This window comes from Coptis chinensis, chromosome 8, assembly GCF_015680905.1.
Source record: "Coptis chinensis isolate HL-2020 chromosome 8, ASM1568090v1, whole genome shotgun sequence".
NCBI classification, from domain to species: Eukaryota; Viridiplantae; Streptophyta; class Magnoliopsida; order Ranunculales; family Ranunculaceae; genus Coptis; species Coptis chinensis.
The window spans coordinates 71,310,000-71,331,838 of NC_141463.1; the positions used below are offsets into that span (position 1 = coordinate 71,310,000).

Here is a 21,839-nt window from a genome sequence, read left to right on the forward strand (position 1 = left end):
CTTGTACTTAACAATTCCATTATGTTCAGATAAGGTTGGGAATTGTTCCCCGTTAAAAAGGCGTCTTTTGGTATATTTGTCTTCGCCTAGTAGTACACAATTCCTTAAGAAACTTAGCATGGTGTGGTAGCTTTTTTATAGCTTCGAGGAAAGGAAGGTTTATAGTTAGATTCTTGAAAACGTCCCCTAATCTCCTCGTAATTTGTATCTCTAGTTAACATGGCTAATTTTTGTGGATACGGTGGTTTCGTCTATATTTAGCAAATGATATCACCGGATGTTTAACCGTGGCTTTCTGTTTCTTAGGTTGTGGTTGTGACCGGGTACCTCTACAATGGGTAGGCTCTTCATTTCTATTTCGTATCTAGTAAAATAGTAGGTGTAGGGGACTCTTGGTGGGGTAACTATAGGCATAGTTACCTTGTTATCAACCACTGCTTAACGGAGAGTGGTGATGGCATTTATCTCACCTACATTTTCATATTCATTACTAGTATTATCGGTGACCTCAAAGGCTGTGTTTGTTGTTTTAGGATTAGGTATTGCGTTACTGAAACACACCTTTGGGTTGGGCTTTATCTTGAGCCAACTGTTGGGTTAAATTATTAACGGATTGTAGAAGTTGTTGGTTAGATTGAGCCATGGTTTGGAAAAGTTTTTGGCTCACTTGTATGAAGGTGTCAAGACGATCCGGTTGGGTGGGTGTAGTGTTCACGGGTGGTGTTACTGGAACTATTTCCCGTGAATTATTTATTGGTGGATTTTGATAGTTATTATTTACCGGAACGATACCTCTATTAGCATTATAATTATTATAATTACCTTGACCTTGTGCTTGACCTTGTCGAGGTTGCACTTGGTTGTTATAATTATTAAAATTACCCTGACCCTGCCCTTGTCGTAGTGGAGCTTGGTTAAAGCTCTGCGTTGGCCTAACATATTGATGATTGTACCCTTGAGGTGTGACGTTTTGGTTATTCCGCCAACCGAAGTTGGGATTTTGTCTCCAAGGGGCGTTAGGTTCACTATTAATGGAACAAGCCTGTTCATAGGCTATAGGACTGATTGGGAATCGGGATGCTTTCGGGGCTCCAGCCGAAACTACATGGATTTGAATTTACATTCATAATGGGGATTGGCTTTTGTTGTACGTAAATGGCATCTACCTTTTTAGTGAGGGATTCAATAAGAGTTTTAAGCTCGAGGATCCGATTTAACCTCAAACATACTTGGTAGCTTTAATCGTGGAAGAAGAACTAGCGAGCCGGGGATATCATCACTACTACCCCAATTATTATTTATTTTTTAGTTTGGTCTTCTAAAAATTTATAAGCCTCCGAGGGCTCCTTTACTTAAGAAACTACCCCATTCATAATGTCAAGGACTTCTTTATGGTGATGTTGAAGTCCTTTGAAAAAGGCAACTAACTAACGTGTCTTTTGCTAGGTTATGGTGTGGACACTCTATAAGCGGATCGGTGAAACGATTCCAAGCCTCAAAATGATTCATGAGGATTTTGTCGAAAAGAAATGAATCTTGGAAAGCATCTCATCCGTCTTGAGGGGTGGGTAAAAATGTTCCATAAACGGTTTGAACAAGTTTAGCCCACGAGTCCATTTAATTAGCGCTTGGGCAGCTTAACCAAGACGCCGCCTTTATCGGGCTAAGGTGAAAGGGAATACCCTTTAATTTAATTTGTTCAACCAACCGTAGGATGGTGGAATGTTGTTAAGACTTGTTCAATCCTACGCGAATGTTTGGTAAGGTTTTTCATGGTCTAAACCATGAAAAACGGGTAACAAATTAAAATATTTGGAGGGATTCAGGAAATCCCGGTGGTCCGCTAGAACGATGCAAGATTTGGGGCTATCGCCAAGGCTTTGTAGAAGTCCGAGAGAGGAGTCTCTCTTTCTTCCCCATTATATCGGTGGTGTGTGTGGAATAGTAGCTAGAGGTGTAGTTTGTGGTATACTAGATAGACTTGTTTTGTTGATGTTGTTGTGTATTTACGTTAGGTGTTTTTGTTCGCCGCACCTTAATCTCATGCAAGACTAAGTCGAGCTTAACTAAACATGCAACACTCCAAACAATTCGATGTACTAGTATAAACCTCTAACGAGGAGACGCGAGGTGTGGAAGAAAGGAATAAACCGACAAGTCCTTGCTTCGCTATTTATGAATAGCGTCTTGTGTATGCGTGTTCAGTGTATATAAGAGAATAAAACACTGAAAAACCCGACAACTCGGGTTCGAATCAAACCGTGAAACCGAAAATTTCAGCTAATTTGGTATGCTGGTGGCTATCTTCGTATCTTAGGTTCGATTGCAAAGTCGAGATTCCAAGAACTTAGCTGGTCGCTCTCTCTTTGAAGGCCAGCCTTCGGTGTATTGATCAAATTCCAAGAACATAGCTGGTGGCGCTTCTTTTAGCGTGTAAGGTATTATATTTTCTCGCGAATTTTTCCAAAAACAAAAGCGGCAACCACGGTATGAATCAAACAAGGGTGGGTGGGTGAAATGGGACTTAAAAATTACTAATTCTATTATGAAAACAATGCTAAAGTGCAACTAAGATGGCAACGGCGCCATTTGATAAATGTTAAAATGACGTAGTTTACCTACGTAATGAACTAAGAATTCAAAACGTAAGTAAACTAAACTGGTCTTTTACGTGCTTGAATTATCAAAGATTTCTACTCTCAATCCTATGAGATATAGTGGAGTAGATAAGTTCGTTCCACTCCTAGTGCTCTAGCATGGATGTTTTCTAATCTAACTAGTCGTTTTTAAGTCTATGAGAGTTTTACGAAGGGAATTATACTACGATGCAACTACCCACAAGATGCAACTAGTCGATTATCTAATAATTATGGGAAGGCTACGTTGATTCTATGATAAGGAGTTAGAGGGGGATTGATTCCACCTTAACTCAACTTAATCCACTAACGACGAAATAATCGTCATCCGAATTGAATCGGGCTGCCAGCAGAACAATTGGTTATTCCTAATCCCTAATTATACATGGCATTTCTACCAATCATAACTAGCATGTGAACAATTAAACCCATTCTCATGGTGAACTAATCATTTCTAGAGTGGAATAGAAAATCGGCTAATTTACGATAATCGGACTCAAGCTTTCATCAAGGCTTCACAACCCCCTCTAATGGAGGTTTAGCCTTGATTCATTCCGCAATCATTTCCATTTATATTAAAACTAATCATAATATAAAGCATTGAAATTTACTTAATTTAACAATAATGAAATCTAATTTAATGACTAAATTGAAATAAGGACAAGAATTGAAATTAGATCTAGAAATGGATTTGACAAAAATCGAAATTGATAAGAAATACTACTTTATTGATCTAATTAATTTGAAGAACAAGATCCAAAGGTTTAATCTAATAAGGGATTTGAAACTAATTAAAGAAAACAATTAAATCTAGATCTAGAAGCTATTTTAATGGCTACTTTCTATTCTAAGCTATCTACCCTAATTCTCTACTATTTTATCTACCATTAACAAAGAATTAAGCTTTTTTTTTTATACATTCAGATCCAAAAATCGTGCATGGGCTTGGAGCCATGTTTTGGGCCAGAGAATCAGGCCCAAAACCCAATTCTTTCAGTCCAAAAAGGCCTCTTCAGCTGCAGTTGGCTTCCACAGACTTTTCGTCCACTTCTGCTCTTCTGATTGGGTCAAGGCTTGGACCATTGGAAAGCTCTTTCCGAGCCGGTCGTTTTGACATAAGGTAGGCCTCATTCCGAGGTCTGAGTCCAAAGATATGGCATTCGGAAGTTCTGCTGACTTTTGCTCCTTTATCTCGCTAAAGTGGCACATTTCTGCACATAATGGACTTTGAAGCCTGAAATGCATAAAAAACACTTAATCAGTATTAACTCCTACTTATTATTCACATAATTGGTCTAACAGTATGATTATTAAGGGGTTAAAACTACAGTTTTGGGCTCTTATCAGCTGGCAACACAGCTAGTTCTAGTAAAAAAATATCTTCTTGTGCTGGCACCTTGGATGAAATCCATGTTCTTTCAAGGGTTCCAGTTTCTTTGGTAGCTTTGGGCAAGGCAGTACCTTCCATATCCCCAAAAAGGCGAAGGAAGAAATACATTGAGAGGAAGTGAGCGAGGGATACAATGTGTTTTCACTTCCGAAAATCACCTTAGTTCTTGATATGTTATGGAGGGTGTGTTATGTTCAGGAGACACAGTTTGTTGCAACTGTGTCTATACTGTGACAGAACTGGTTTGTTGCACCTTGATATGTTATGGGCCATGACCAACTAGGTGCTAGGCCAGGTGAATATAGCAGCTTAAGTCTTTTGATCTCTATCCCTTTAGAAACAGATAATGATTAGTTGAGGAGTTATCATATTATCAAGCAAAAAAAAAATATTAGTTTTGGAAAATAAAGTTAGAACTAGAACTAAAGTACAAAATAAGAGAATCCATCCACATGTTTGGGCTGCCGAAAGGCGAGCAGCTTCTGGAATACGAGAGATAACCCAAAAACTGTAGTCGACTAGCCGGGATATGGGGCCATTAAGTAAGCCAAGGACTGCCTTCCTTGCTTTGGTTCTTCGCTTCATCAACGAATCTGCTTCAACTAGAGTTTTAATGATGAAACTAGATCAACCATGAAACTTCGCTCTATTGCATCTCCCGAACCGCTGAAACCTATCGCATTCTTTTTTAAGGCTAGCGACACGACTCCTGTAGTCCCCTTCGGTCAAGTGGCGTTTCTATCCTTCCCTTTTAGTCGAAAGTAGTAAAACCCTCTCGTGGTGGTTCGACCAACCCAATATCTCGATAAAGTATGAATGATAGATAGATTGAACGTTTGACCGACTAAACCAAGCAAGCCTATAGTCCGATTGCTTTCGGTTGAAGCCTTCTCCGTTGGATTCAGATGATCGATCAATAGAGATAGAGACTACGGAAACGATGAATTGAGACCACGGCGTAACCGAACTTGACGGTACCAAAGTGCCGTGGACACCTAGTAATTGCAATGAAATTTCCCCCTCATTTGTTGATGAAACTTAATCAACTGCTGCTGCTTCAACTCGATAGACTGATTCAACTACTTCTTGCATTCAGGCCAAGCAAGAGAAGGGCAACTACAAGTCAAGCCGACTGAACATAGAGGTTCTGCGGTCTATATCCACGGATTCAACGAGCTCTATTTTCTCTGCAGATCCATGCCTTTAGTGAGTCGAGTGACTTTCTTTCTTCTTTCTTTTCGTCTAAGTGGCTTCTCCTTTTTAGTAAACCCATGCTCATTATATCATAATAGAAGAAATGATTAGAGAAAGTAAGAACAGTGAATGAACTTAAAGAACCACAGATTTTTACCGGATTGTACACCTTTGTGGAGAGAGTAGATCGGCTTTTCGGCTATGAGGATGGCGTAAACCCATTATCATCCATCCTTACATAGAAGAAAAAATGCATTTGTCAGCGGTTAAGTCAGTGAGACCAGTCACATAATCCTAGAGATAGGGCGGTAAGAGGCACTAAAACCGCACACGACTGCGATAATGAATCGATCCCGATCAATCGAGAGAGAAAGCGAGAGACCGGGAATACAAGCAAAGGGAACGACCTTCCATCGCAACAATTTCATTGCCTCAGGTTAAACAACCGAATCTCCTAGCTCCACTAGTTTTTGAACCAAAGTAAAGTAAGGAAATAAAGAAAAAAGTATATTGGCTGTTGTAGTAACTGGTGTAGGAGCATACGCATAAAAGCCATTTATTCCGTTACGTTAGTGGGCCTATTCAATTGTACTGGGCTTGTTCTTTATTTTAGGCGTGTTATACTGTATTGGGCTTTTTTTATTGTATTTTGTTTTTGGGCTGTGCTATTAAAAAGAGGAGGGAGGTCGGCAGTAAAAGGAGGGGGGACTAAAAAGAAAATAAAGGAAAAAAAAAAAGATCGGACTCTCCTCTCTCTGGGGGTTTGGAAAGAATATCGTTCGGTTTTGAATCTCCCAAAATCCGTCTCTCTCGCTCTCGGGATTGGGGCAAACTTGAAGAGACCAAAATCAAGCCCCATTTTCATACCAAGGTGGAGGTGCAGTATGAAGTGATTTGGGTTCCGAACATGTTCTTCATCACCACACTTTATGAAACTGGATTTGAAGGCCTTTCCAACCAGGGGAAAGCTTTGATAGGTCGATAAGGTAACTTCATGGCTTTTGATATGTTTTGTGGGCGTTTTCCTTACTGCTCTTCAGGATGAATAGTTGAGTGATTAAGGACAAAGGAGGGAGGACTACTCCACTACATCCGAAAATTGTCCAGCTCCTGACGTTGGGTATCATTTGCTTCCCTTCTATCTATTTGATTATTTTCATATGCAAAATCATGACATCATATCTTTTACTTTTGGTCATTTTTGTTTTCTAGTAGAATTCATGATGTAGTTGCTGATCTTTGAATCACACTAAATGCCTCGTAAACATTTACCCTTTTTGCGTGTTAAATAGTCATTTCTATGCAAAGTTATCATATATTCACAAGCCAGGCCACGCACAATTTATTGTTTATTTTCTCGCGTAGTTATATTTTGGCTAGTTTAAATATATATAGGTTTATATTCTTTTTTGGTATTGCGAGTTGTTTGTTTGTTTGAGTTTTCGGAGAAACCTCGAAAGATTAGAAGTGAAGTGACGTACATGTAGAATACCGATTCAAGGTTGAGAATCAGTTAGTGGATGTTACATGATTGGAGCAGGAGTGAGGAACCCATGCAGCCTTTCTCATCAGAACGGCTTAATCCATTCCTATAGTTTTTACATCTCAATATAGCGGAGAACTACGATTGGCTTGATCCCTAAACGGGTACGTAGGCAGCCACCCGGCTCAGCCGCTTCCATAGGAAAACCCCTACCCCTTTGAAGAACCGGATGTTTTTATATTCTTTTACCATTATTTAGGTTGGATATGAAAGGTATATAAGTGTACGTGTTATGCATAGAAAGATTAATTTATCTTGAAGGCTAATGCTTTTCTTGGGTTTATTTTAATCGATGCACTAACGATGATTTAATAAGCAAACGGTAAGTTTTTGTAAAACCTTGTCTTTTGTATTCAATTTCTTTTGAAGTTGATTATTATATATTGACTTCGTATCTAATGTTGATCGTCGGAGTGTAAACGGACAGGGACGAACAGGTCCCTCCATATAGAGATCTATAAGCTGAATACATACAAAAAAATCAAGGCGAAACCTTAAAAGGAGCGTCTTGAAATCATATGGGTTGTTAAGTGACCTTAATATTTGTTACAAGTAGTGGCTTCCTATTTCTGTATATTATATTGATTCCTTTTCGTTGTACATAAATTATTGCAGCTTGTATTGCATGACTTTATTTTATATATGATGTCATGGAGGGTTGTGCATATATGTGAAAGACCGATCTGGGGTATGAGATTGGTTTCGGGGCGCTGCAGCTACTTGATTTAACTAGCATTTGTCGAGATGGTTAAGTAGCCGGTGCCACGAATCAATATCTTTAGTAGTTGGGTTTACGGTTGAGGTTTTTATATGATATATGGAAGTGTATTATTTGATTTTCAGGTTATGACAGGTTTTAGGTATATGAAATGTTGAAAATACAGAGGAAACTTTGCCGGTTTTTTTGTAGAAAAAAATATATGATGGTTTATTGTACCCTATGAGATTGGATACCGGGACCTCAACATAAGATAATAGAGGAAAAAAGGGTCTAAATGACTTTCCGACCGATGATTATTAACATCTGTGGTAAAAAAATCTCTTCTTGTGCTGGCACCTTGGATGAAATCCATGTTCTTTCAAGGGTTCCAGTTTCTTTGGTAGCTTTGGGCAAGGCAATACCTTCCATAGCCCCAAAAAGGCGAAGGAAGAAATACATTGAGAGGAAGTGAGCGAGGGATACAATGTGTTTTCACTTCCGGAAATCACCTTAGTTCTTGACCTACGGCTTGGTTACCCGAGAACGAGTCTCGTCGTAGTGCTTTCATCAAGCCCGGCCTGAGCTCAATCCCCCACTGCCCCAGGCTGATCCAATCCATCGATTGCTTTCCTTAAGAAGCAAGAGAGAAAGAAAGAGAAGGAAGCCGAGTTGGACATAAGATAGAGTTTTAGTTCCAGTGAAAGCCCCTACTCCTAACAAGTTGGAAAGTGAAGTTCAAGTCAAAGATAAGTTTCTTATTTCTGATTTTTTCTTTTGTTCAGTCATGGGCTGTTAAGCGATTGGTCATAGGTTGAACATTGATGGCTTCTAGCTTAAGAGTTGAGGAGAGATATCCAATTCCCTCCCTTTTAGTTCTCTAGGGTAAGGTCCTCTTGAATGGTATTCTGAGGGATCCAAGGGACACCGGGGAGTATCATTGGCTTGGGGCAGTGCATGTGAAGGATGTATCTATCGCCCAAGTGCTTCTCTTTGAGACTCCATCAGCTTCAGGGAGGTATCTCTGCTCCAATGGCATCTACCGCCAAGTGACTTTGCCCATATTGTCTCGGAAGATGTATGGGGCTTAGCGCCACTTCTCAGCGTCATAGTAGGAACATTTTCCTCCGTCGTCCACAACGATAGTAGCTGGAAAAAGAGTAGCACACATTATGCAATGTCCTCTTATATTCAATCGCGTGCTGTTGTTGGGATGGAGCACACTTGTCTGCAGGGCATTGGGTCCAATAAGTTTACCTTCGAAGCTAGTCGGCTTGTTAAAAAAGCGTCTTTTGAATTTTGTCGGATCATTATCAACTGTTTTGGCCTTTGCATATTGTCTATCAAGACTCATATATATAGTCATATTTTATTCACAATACATGGACAACAACATTACATGTTCATTCCCCTACGATCTTGCATTCCTGCTCCAAGAGTTATTATCTTTTTTTTTCTTTTTCTCATGAGGTCTTTAGTCCCGCTTTGGTCATCATAGCAGGCGGTTTGCTAAATTTAGATTTAAACTGCGTCTCCGTTAGTGTTTATAGTTTATATTGAAGTCAAGAAACTCTGTTACATGGTTAATAAATATGTGGATTGCTTCCAAAGATGACATTAGCATTCAAGGAGTAAATGGGGAGGAGGGATTCTCACAAATCTCTACTCATGCCACTCATTTATGAAGCGTAACTTCTACTACTCGGTGTTCTCCTTTAAACCCATATATTGTTTTTATTCCTACCCATATATTGTTTTTATTCCTAAAGACAACTAATTCCATGTTTTCAGGAAATTAGCAAACTTAATTCACAAAAATGGGCGAAAAGCAAAAAGTATATAACCACGGGGACGGGAAGATGGAATTTTGCTGATATTGGAGAACAATTGGTGAGTACATTGTCCGTCTCGACATTTATACACGTAGGCACTTTGTTAATTTGTTTGGGTATGATAAACCTCTAAGAGTTTCAAGACATGCACCGTATTAACCCCGCTGCTTTGCGTGATTATTTTGTAACCATAGAAAAAGAGTTGGGACCATCCTTTAATGGAAAAAAATCAAGGCCTTCAATATGGAAAAGAGCTTACTCAAAAAAAAGGAAAATATATTGAAGTAGCTACGAAAGAGTGGCTGAAAAGATTGTAAGTTTTCTAATCGTTTATTATTATGTTTTAATGTTAGACATGAATGCTTGTTGTGATTTGGATTTGCTAAATCCTTGTTTACTTCAAAACTTAATTGAATGATGTGCTGACTAAGGAAGTGGAGGAGGGAAAGGTAGTTATTGAAGGAAGTAAGGACATCTTAACTCTAGCATTGGGCACACCCGAGCACCCTGGTCGCACTCGAGCAGTTGAAAAGGGGATCACTCCCACCACATATTTCCACGTTAACAAACGTGGCTCAAAGGAACATGTTACGAAGTTGGAATCGACAATTCAAGAGCAACGGGACCAAAACTACCGTCTTCAGGAAGATGTTAGGTTGTTGTTGGATAGAGTCAGAAGGTTGGAGGACAAAGATAATTCCTTACCATCTGAAAAAAATCTCTTCAAACAGCAATACGAGTGTCAATATTGATCATACGATACACTCATCTGGCAAACATCAATCTGGTAGATTAGTTAAAAATGCTCAGCAAGTAAGTTACTACTGTGAATATTTCTTTTATTTTTTTTTATTGGTAACCTACCATCTATTTGCGCATCCTTCATCGTTGCATCTAGTGTTTGTGCAACAACAGTTTGACCCAACCATTTTATGCATTCCGACCTTCTAACTACAAATTTTATTTTTCTGACTAATAGTTGAAAAAAATTGGGAAGGCAGCCCAACCCCCATCAAAGCCCAAAGCAGATCATGGTAACAAAGCAAATAAGAAAACACAAGAAGGTCAAACACCATTTTCGAGGCCAACATCTGGTCTAGGACAGGCAAGTAGCATTTTACACGTGATATATATAATTTTAATAATGTTGCGTGGTTCTAAGATTATACTTCAATTGTAGGGCCTAGAGTGTAATTTGGCTCAATCTGATCGTGTGAACAAGGCAAATAAGAATAAAACACGGGGTCAAACACCATTTCAGGGTCTAACATCTGGTCTAGGAGAGGTAAGTAGTATTTTACACGTTATATATATAATTTTAAAATGGTTCTAAGATTTATACTTCAATTGTAGGGCCTAGAGTGTAATTTGGCTCAATTTGATCATGTGAACAAGGCAAATAAGAAAAACACGGGTCAAACATTTGGTCTAGGGGAGGTAAATTGTAGTTTATAATAATATGTTATTAAAATATAATGTCGCGGTGCTTATTATGATACTTAGACATTTATATAGGAAAAAGAATGTTATTTGGCTGCGGTTGGCCGATCAAATATTGTTGCTGAAGGCTTGGTATACGAGGGAAATAAACGAAAAGAAATTCACGGTTACCCTTTGGGACTCGATAATGTTCGTGTTGCAGTTGTATCGCTTGTTTCTGAAGAAGCTGGTCATCTTGCTCTTCCTATACAAGTGAATGAGGAGCTTAGATATGTCGCAGATGCTCTTGGCACACAAGTTCCTTGGCCAAAGGACCATGTCTATTATAAAGACGACATTGAGGTAAATAACAAGATTCTTTTATATGAAGTTATATGATCGATTTCTGAATTTGGCTTCTCTTTTAATAATTGGTTGTTCTGAATTTTTAATTTAGGGAAGTAAAAATCAAACTAGTGATAGTCATAATCAAGGTGAAATAGATTCGTTTGTGGGATTCCTCAATATGGCGCTTCTAGGGGACCAAGGTTCGATACATTTTCCAGTAGGAGGAGAATTGTTTGGAGATAATATGGGTAGTTTCATTATGGAGAAAAGTGATATAATGGATGTATGTAACATGGGTTGGTTAGATGCTGCTATTTTGGTGGTATACATGAGGTTAGAATATCTACAAAACTTCATTGTTGGTGTTATTGACACTTGCAACTAAACTATGATGCAACTAAACTAAGAAAGTAATAAAAAGAATGAAGATTCAACTAACCTAGATGGTAGATCTTGTCTTCGAGATGTCCTCCAAGCTTCTTTCTTTCTTAAAAGTATGGATGATGCGGCTAAAATTACCTCAAAATCCAAAATTCTAATCTTGAAAGAAAACGTTAAACATAAACAACTTAAAACGGCAGCGGCGCCATTGACACTTGCTCTTTTTTTCTATCGAGGACTCTCGATGATGAACAAGCAGATGATACAGTCAATGCACAAAGGCAAGTTTACATCAATGGATGGAGAGGAAGCTTACAACTTTCTCGAGAATTTAGCTGAAGAAACACAACAATGGACTACTAGCAACGAGGATGTCGCTAGCATGGAGGGGGAGCCAAAGCAATTTGGCTACCAAGCACATGAACAAGCAGATCAAGAACTGAAGTCTACATTGGCCAGCCTGGCCACCAGCATTGAAACTTTGAGTAAGAAATTCAACCAGTTCTCCATGAATCCCTCCAAGATCAACAAGTCTCAAGCTAAATCTTTTCCCAACCATGCAAGCTAGCCAATCTTTGTGAAGTCCGTTCGCACACTTCTCATGCAACTCTAGAATGTCCCGGGTTACTATCAACATGCATCGGTTGGATAGTACAATGTGAACTCATTTCAAAGGCCCAACCAAGGTGGTAATAACTTTCAAGGTAATTATTGGAGACGTAACTGGACCCCCGTGTTCTCAAGATCAAAGTTATATTCCACGACAAGTCAAGCTTCACAGTTGGTTCCTCAACAACAGGTTATACTCTCAAAGCAAAATTCCAATACAAGTGGAGAGTTAGTGCCTAATCCTAGGAGAAATTATGCGACCTCGCCAACCCGAGAATGCAATTACTTTGCTATCACAGTAAAAAATCAGAAGTTTGAAAGTGTTCTAGAGCTTCTTTGCACAGTCTCATTTCAATCTCCAAAGAATCTCGAGGCAAGTCAATGTTCTAGAATGGAGTCTCTAGAGGCTAAGGTCGACCAACTCACCACCGCTTTGTCTGTAAAGACACAAGCTACTCATCCTTTACTTATTGAGGGATAATTAGGTTTTGATACGCTTCTCTTTTGTTCAACGACCATCATCTCATCTACATACACAAAAAGAGCAAGTGTATGTAGATGAGATGATGGTCGTTGAAAAAAGAGAAGCGTATCAAAACCTAATTATCCCTCAATAAGTAAAGGATGAGTAGGGTATCGTTCCACTTTTAAGTGTATGTTATGTGAAGAACAGGACTGGAAAGGGGGTTTGAGGGATTAAAAACTAATATTATAGAGATTGTAGATACTAAACTAAGTTAAACTAACTAAACTATTGAGAATTTATAAGAGAGGGAATTCAAGAGATTAGAATCCACCAATGTTTTTGATTCAATGACCTTTTGCTTCATGTTGTTCTCCAAGTAGACTACAATCGGGCAATCAAGCAAGTGTTGATGCCTTTTTGGGTGAAACATCGTTAAACAATTAACTCTACTTAAGGTTGTTCCTATGTTCATGTTACTAGTATCTTCTTTCCTTTTATGTGAGCTTGGGCAGCTATTCAATGAATCACCATCTAAGGCAAACACAAGGAATACTTCCCTTACTCTAAAACACTACACAATTAGAAGAAAAGTAGAGAGTAATAGTATAATATTCAATTACAATAAATAAAACTCTATTCTAGCATTATATTCAATTGCAATAAATAAAAGCATGTTACTAGCAAATATTCAATTGCAATAAATAAAACCCTAAACTAGCATGATATTCAATTATAATAAATAAAAACCTTAATCTATACTTCCATCCCCTGGTGTGGGCAATGGAACTAATAACTAAAAACATAAAGAACTAACCTGATTGAAGAACACCACGAACTAGAAGAATCATTAACCCTTAAGCACTGGCTTCATCTCCTCCCTTCAAGGAGAAGATTAGCCTTCCATAAAGAAGGAAGAACACGAAGAACGAGAAGAAGAAGAGTTGAAGAACATAAGACTAGAAAGACTAATTTATTAAGACTCTCTGCCTCAAGTTCTGGAGACAAGAATATAAGTGAATTGCCAAATTACATGAGGCACTTAGGTCCTCTATTTATAGGGGTTACAATGAGTTCTAGAAGCATTCCAAACCGTCATTTGTTTCCTAATACAAATAGGTTTCTTTCAGAGTCCGACTTCGTCTTCAAAACTGAGAAGGAATTGGCTACAGTGTCGATTCATGCGTCTGGACGCATTATCCATGCATCCCAGACTTAATCAATGCGTCTGGAAGCTCGATCTATGCATCCCAGATGCAATCAATGCATCTGGACACTCGATCCATGCGTCCCAGACGCATAAGCCGATTTTCTCTCTTTTGCTCTATCCTTCTATCCTCTTTTGCGGGCTTTGGTCCAAGCAACGAATCCTTTGGCCTTGGGCTTCCAAATAGACTTTAAAATAGGTCCAAGTCGCATATTTAATAGCTCTAATTCCTTGGCCTTCTCCATGATTGTCCACGGACCTCCCATGTGATCATTGATGCTCCGAATTGCTTCGTTTTATCCCATTTTCTCTAATATTCTACAAAACTCTCTTTTTCACCTGTAGAATCTTAAAACACAACTTATAAACACTATTAGTCCACTAAGATGGCTAAACAAGAGGCATAATCGAGGGTTAAATAGCACTTTTTGAGCACTTATCACAACTCCCAACTAGCCTTTTGCTAGTCTCTTAGCAAATAAGATAAAAAATAGATAAGTGATCAAAATCACATCCTAATAACAAAAATAAAATCCTAACTCATTTTTGCAGGCATCGCGATTGCATTTACCATATGCAACAAGGCTTTAAACCTTTAAGTTCCCCAAAAAGGACGAGTTATAGTCTCGTGAGGGTTTTCAGGTGATATACCCACAAAATCAATCAATAGCATGTTCAAGAATGATAGTATTTTTCAGAGAGAGAAATTCCTTACCTACTTAGTGCTTACCCCAATAGACAGTCTCCATTGCTAACTACATTTCTGCAAAGACTCATAGATTATGATGGGAGATAGTAAAAATTGACAAAATTCTCAATCAAGGCTTATGTGTGTATTTAGTCAATCTCCTATACTCTCCTATCCAAGAAACGGAATCCCTAGTTTACCATAGGTAGATAATCTCGACTTTCAATCCTCACCGGTCATACTCTCAGAAGATGGTCTACTATTTTACCTCATGTATGTGGGGAAAAGAATAATGCATACGAACATCCCACATACTACCTTGAAAAACAGACTTCTGAATAAAATTAGTCTCATGGAAAGAATGTCAATCACATATGAAGTGTCGGGTCCTTCACTTTAGCATCCTCTCACCTATTCTAGACTTCGTACCATACTGTAATGATAAGTCATGGGTTGTAACTTGGCTTGGGTATTGGTTTATGAAGGAAAGGTAAAAAGGATTCTAAGGTTGTTTCTGAAAACACTAAGGGTTTTGCTTCTTTCTTTGGAAGATTTCTTCAAATTCTGTATTGCAGAGAAAATTCTTCCTTTATCTTAGCTTTTCCATCCATTCTGTTCAACTTTTTTTTTTTTTTTTTTTTTTTTTTCAGTGGTATATCCTTGATTAGTACTGGATATGCTTGTTTTCCACTAGCTTCTTTCACTTTGAACAGAATGATGGGATTCATTGTATCTCTCTGGTATTTCCTTGTAATCTTCCTTTTTTGGTCTTTCTTCCTCCTTGTGCCCCTCGTATTCTCGTAAAACATATGGGTATGGTGATAAAGATTTTGGCTATACTTCTTGTCTGGAGTTGGGTGAAGGGTGAATGGTAGAGGGTTTTAAAAAAAAAATGACTTATTGTAAGGCTCAATAGGGTTTAACATGATGGTCCTACTAGGTGGGATAAAGGCTGAATGGGTTCACTACTTGACTTATCAAGATGATACTGTTTTGAATAGACTACAAGACCTAATGGCTATCTCCCCAATTGATGTCACTTCGTGATTAACCAAATCAACAAAATAATGAGACTATATTACAACGACATAAAGAACTGAAAGATGTTGAGTCACTAAGACTCGGATTTTTCGTAAGAACTCTCCAAAGAATGGGTATAAAGCTCAAGTCTTACGGGCTAAGTCTAAAAATTCTACTTCCAGTTTACTAGGGGTTTAAATCTCTCTTCTAGCAAAAGTACACAAAACTGACCAAGTATTATGGTGGTGCCTTGATAAAGAATTCTATCAATAAGAACTATGTCCGAGCATAATAAATAGTCTAAGCGGTAATGAAATCAATAATATCAACTATCTATCAAACTCAACACTACACTAAGCAGTATAGAATCTATATCCCAGACTCATCATTAAAATTCATTTTTCTCATGCTGCTGATATAGAAACAAAAATATTTTAGTTTTTGAAAACTAATTTTCAAAATTCATTTCTCAAGTACACCCTCCCCCTACTTATGCATGCATTGACCTCAATGTATAAAGAAGTAAATGAAATGGATGAGAAAAAGGTAGGATATTACCATTGATGCCGAATTTTTAGGTCTTTTTACGTCAGATCCCCAAGACGTAATGTATTATCAATTTGGAGTGAGGAGATCAGATTTTCTTACCCAAATCGATTTAATGTTTGGAGGACGAGGAGGTCTCACCTTGTGGGTTGTTAAAAATACTCCTTGAAATGCTGGAAAGATTACTGGTGAAGTTGCTTCTCTACCTTGAACTATTTCAGGTATGATGATTGTGTGATAGGCCTTGTGGTTCCTCTGTGTAGAAGATTGATGAAAATCTTTCTTTCTAATAGGACAATAGTATCTGATGTGCCCTTTACCACCACAGTGATGATAATGGATGTCTGGCTGACTACTCTCAGGGTGGGCAGTAGACTGGTTAACATACTTCTCTCGTTCAGACAATAATGGTGTAGAAGAGGCTTCAACAGTGCAATTCTTCTTATCAATATGGTCCACTTTCTGCTTTAGAAGACTCATTTCAGTTTCTAGATTCTGTTGTTTTTCCAAAACTTCTTTAAGCTGATTTTCTAGTAACTGATTTTTCTGGGCAGAAGTCTGTTGTTCATCCTGAAATATAGAGTTCATCTTCTCAAGATATGATACTCTCTCTGTCAATTTTCCATTATGCTCACTTAAATTCTGAATTTTCTGCAGAGATTCCAATAACATGGCTAGTAACGCCTCTGTGGTGGGGTTCTCAGGTTCATCACATTTTTCTGTAGATTTAGCACTTTCAATTGTATCTTCGAATGGGACGAATTCTTGTATCATACTATCAAGGAAGTACACCTCTCCACCTTCGGCTTCATCACAATCCTTATGCAACAGGTGAAAGATATTTATATCCATGGACATCTTACCAAAGTTGATCTTCATTTCACCGTTGTGACAATTTATCAAAGCTTTTGTGGTAGCGAGAAAAGGTCGGCCTAGAATAATTGGTATTTTATCAAAGGCTTCCTGGGTGTCTATCACAATGAAATCCATCGGATAGTAGAAATCGGCTACTTGAACAAGAACATCCTCAACTATGCCTCTTGGAATCTTGGTAGAACGGTGACTAACTTCAATTTGACTTGTGTAGGCTTTAGGTTCTCCGTGCCCAACGCTTTGGTACACATGATATGGCAAGAGATTAACACTAGCACCAAGGTCTAAGAGAGCATTACCCGTGAATTTTTCTCCTATCTTGCATGATATTGTAGGACTTCCTGGATCTTTGAGCTTGATTGGAGCTTGCTGATGGATAATAGATGTTGTTTGTCCAGCTAGAAACGCTCGCTTTGGAACATGAGTACTTCTCTTTATGTTGCATGCATCCTTCAAGAATTTGGCATATGATGGCAACTGCTTGATCACTTTGAGAAAGGGGATATTGATGTTATCTTTCTCAAATGCCTCCTTCATCTCTGAAAATTGCTTGTCCTTTTTGCTTTGAGCAAAAAATATAGGAAAAGGTGCCTTCGGTACAAACACATCAAGATGTAATCCGCTCTTCTTTCTCTTCGGCATTCTTGCATATCTTGTCTTGGTTGTCTTGACAAATGGGAGTGGAAAGGATTTCCCCCACTTCCTTTTGAACTTCATTTGAAATCTTGACCGATTGCTCTGTAGCAATATCATCATGAGAAGGTAAGTCAACCTTGTTGTCTATCTTCAATTCTGGTCTGAGAGTAGTAACTAAGCTAACATGATCATGGAGGTGATCAATACTAGAAGTTGTCCCAATGTGGCATACATCTTCACTCTTCAATATTGGTTCCAATAAGCTAGTTTGAGTGGCTTGTGTCTTTACAGACAAAGCAGTGGTGAGTTGGTCGACCTTAGCCTCTAGAGACTCCATTCTAGAACATTGACTTGCCTGAGATTGTTGGAGATTGAGCTGAGACTGTGCAAGAAGCTCTAGAACACTTTCAAACTTCTGATTTTTCTGTGATAGCAAAGTAATTGCATTCTCCAGGTTGGCAGGTGCGGCATAATTTCTCCTAGGATCAGGCACTAACTCTCCACTTGTATTGGAATTTTGCTGAGAGTATAACTGTTGTTGAGGAACCAACTGTGAAGCTTGACTTGTCTGTGGAATATAACTTTGATCTTGAGAACCTGGGGGTCCAGCGTTCTGTCTCCAATAATTACCTTGAAAGTTATTACCACCTTGGTTGGGCCTTTGAAATGAGTTCACATTGTACTCTCCAACTGATGCATGTTGATAGTAACCAGGACATTCTAGAGTTGCATGAGAAGTGTCTGAACAGACTTCACAGCATTGGCTAGCTTGCATGACTGGAAAAGATTTAGCTTGAGACTTGTTTATCTTGGAGGGATTCATGGAGAACTGGTTGAATTTCTTACTCAAAGTTTCAATGCTGGTGGCCAGGCTGGCCAATGTAGACTTCAGTTCTTGATCTGCTTGTTCATGTGCTTGGTAGCCAAATTGCTTTGGCTCCCCCTCCATGCTAGCGACATCCTCGTTGCTAGTAGTCCATTGTTGTGTTTCTTCAGCTAAATTCTCGAGAAAGTTGTAAGCTTCCTCTCCATCCATTGATGTAAACTTGCCTTTGTGCATTGACTGTATCATCTGCTTGTTCATCATCGAGAGTCCTCGATAGAAAAAAATGAGCAAGTGTGCTCTTATCATAACCATGATGTGGACATGAGACTAGCAGATTATTAAATTTCTCGGCTTTGATGATATTCTTCACTCACTTTTCCTTTGAAATTGCTAATGGCTTGGTCGCATGGCATCCGCTCTTCGGGGTGGGTAGAACTTGTTCATAAACTTTGTTCTCAACTTCTCCCAATTATCTATTGAATTGATCGGGTCGCGGCGGTTAACCATTCGGAGGGCTTTTTCCTTCGAGTGAGAGCGGAAAAAGAATCAACTTGATACTCTCATCTTTGATATTCTGGTTCTTGAAAGTTTTGAGGACTAATAGAAATCTGTTCATGTGAACATATGGCTGAACATTGTCTGAACCATTGAACTTTGGAAGCATTGAGATTACTGATGCTCTAAGCTCAAACTGGTTAGCTTTTGTTTTCGAAAACAATATCTTTCTTTGGGTGGGTCTCCAATGATTGGCGAATAAAAATCGCTCGGCTTCTTCTTCCTCTTTACAGGCTTGCATGGGTGTGATAGCTTCGAGGATTATTGGTGTCCATAACACCTCCATCATTCAAGGCGGCCATTATATCAATCCCGCTCTAGTATTCTTGCTATGCGAAGATGATGAAAACTATCCTACTATGCTTGAATGCAATTAAACTAATATGCAACTATTCTAAATTATACTAATATGCAAAACTACTTTCCTTCAACTGGGTTGGGCTTTACAGACTAGTATCTCGCCCGTTGTCTAAAGTCATCTCTTCTAGGGTTATGGTGAATCACTTGGATTGCTTAAGTACACGTCCGCCCACGGCGATAGTCCGTTTGTCAAGATTCGACAAGAAACACTAGAGTTTGATGTTTCGCTGTGTTGGCTTACAACTTCAATTGTTGAAAAGGTCCTAAATGCAATTATACTATAAAGCAATAAAACTATGATGCAACTATACTAAGAAAGCAATAAAACTAAACTACGATGCAACTATACTAAGAAAAATAAATAGAATGAAGATTCGACTAACCTGGATGGTAGATCTTGTCTTCGAGATGTCCTTCAAGCTTCTTTCTTTTTCAAAAGGATGGATGATGTGGCTAAAATTACCTCAAGATCCAAAATTCTAATCTTGAAAGAAAACGTTAAACATAAACAACTTAAAACGGCAGCGGCGCCATTGACACTTGCTCCTTTTTGTGTGTGAGATGTGGTATATGGATGATGTAGATAGATGTGGTATATGGATGGGAGTTGTGATAAGTGCTCAAAAAGTGCTATTTAACCCTCGATTATGCCTCTTGTTTAGCCATCTTAGTGGCCATTTGACACTTCCTCTTTTTGTGTATGTAGATGAGATGATGGTCGTTGAACAAAAGAGAACGTATCAAAACCTAATTATCCCTCAATAAGTAAAGGATGAGTAGGGTATCGTTCCACTTTTAAGTGTATGTTATGTGAAGAACAGGACTGGAAAGGGGGTTTGAGGGATTAAAAACTAATATTGTAGAGATTGTAGATACTAAACTAAGTTAAACTAACTAAACTATTGAGAATTTATAAGAGAGGGAATTCAAGAGATTAGAATCCACCAATGTTTTTGATTCAATGACCTTTTGCTTCATGTTGTTCTCCAAGTAGACTACAATCGGGCAATCAAGCAAGTGTTGATGCCTTTTGGGTGAAACATCGTTAAACAATTAACTCTACTTAAGGTTGTTCCTATGTTCATGTTACTAGTATCTTCTTTCCTTTTATGTGAGCTTGGGCAGCTATTCAATGAATCACCATCTAAGGCAAACACAAGGAATACTTCCCTTACTCTAAAACACTACACAATTAGAAGAAAAGTAGAGAGTAATAGTATAATATTCAATTACAATAAATAAAACTCTATTCTAGCATTATATTCAATTGCAATAAATAAAAGCATGTTACTAGCAAATATTCAATTGCAATAAATAAAACCCTAAACTAGCATGATATTCAATTGTAATAAATAAAAACCTTAATCTATACTTCCATGCCCTGGTGTGGGCAATGGAACTAATAACTAAAAACATAAAGAACTAACCTGATTGAAGAACACCATGAACCGAAGAATCATTAACCCTTAAGATCGGGCTTCATCTCCTCCCTTGAAGGAGAAGATTAGCCTTCCATAAAGAAGGAAGAACACTAAGAACGAGAAGAAGAAGAGTTGAAGAACATAAGACTAGAAAGACTAATTTATTAAGACTCTCTGCCTCAAGTTCTGGAGACAAGAATATAAGTGAATTGGCCTTTTACATGAGGCACTTAGGTCCTCTATTTATAGGGGTTACAATGAGTTCTAGAAGCATTCCAAACCGTCATTTGTTTCCTAATACAAATAGGTTTCTTTTCGTGAGTCCCGACTTCGCCTTCAAAACCGAGAAGCGAATTGGCTACACGATGTCGATTCATGCGTCCCGGGACGCATTATCCATGCATCCCATACTTAATCAATGCGTGCGGGACGCTCGATCTATCGCCCCGTGATGCAATCAATGCGTCGACGCCGATCCATCGTCCCGCACGCATAAGCCGCATTTTTTCTCTCTCGCTTCTATCCTTCTATCCTCTTTTGCGGGCTTTGGTCCAAGCAACGAATCCTTTGGCCTTGGGCTTCCAAATAGACTTTAAAATAGGTCCAAGTCGCATATTTAATAGCTCCAATTCCTTGGCCTTCTCCATGATTGTCCACGGACCTCCCATGTGATCATTGATGCTCCGAATTGCTTCGTTTTACCCCATTTTCTCTAATATTCTACAAAACTCTCTTTTTCACCTGTAGAATCTTAAAACACAACTTATAAACACTATTAGTCCACTAAGATGGCTAAACAAGAGGCATAATCGAGGGTTAAATAGCACTTTTTGAGCACTTATCAGTTATCGTAAATCTTAGATATTCATTTTTAGTTTTAGTAATTATGATTGTTTTATTTTTTTTTCTCTAGGATTCTTTATGACGAATTTGTGAGTTGTCGTGATGTCGTCAGATTTGTAAACCCTTTATCTTTCACAAGAGCTAATGGGAATGAGAAAACTCAAATTATCGTGGAGAGCTTGCAGAATACAAGTGGAAAAAGAGTTGTTCTTATCCCTTATAATCTAGGGTAAGGATATTGTCTTATATTTTTAATACTATCCATGTTTTATCATTTTCATTGAAATGTATATTGTAGTTTTAATGTCTAATTTTTCTTTTTTAACCACACATGCCTCTGATCTTTTTGTAG

At 38.4% G+C, this 21,839-nt stretch overlaps 1 long non-coding RNA gene across 1 annotated transcript; it reads left to right on the forward strand.

Moving 5' to 3' along the window:
* The first annotated feature begins 6,090 nt into the window (after positions 1-6,090).
* On the forward strand, positions 6,091-6,918 carry LOC147482782 (uncharacterized). The gene is made up of 2 exons (XR_015205199.1): positions 6,091-6,340; positions 6,436-6,918. It is a non-coding gene; the product is annotated as an uncharacterized LOC147482782 (long non-coding RNA).
* Positions 6,919-21,839: the final 14,921 nt, after the last annotated feature.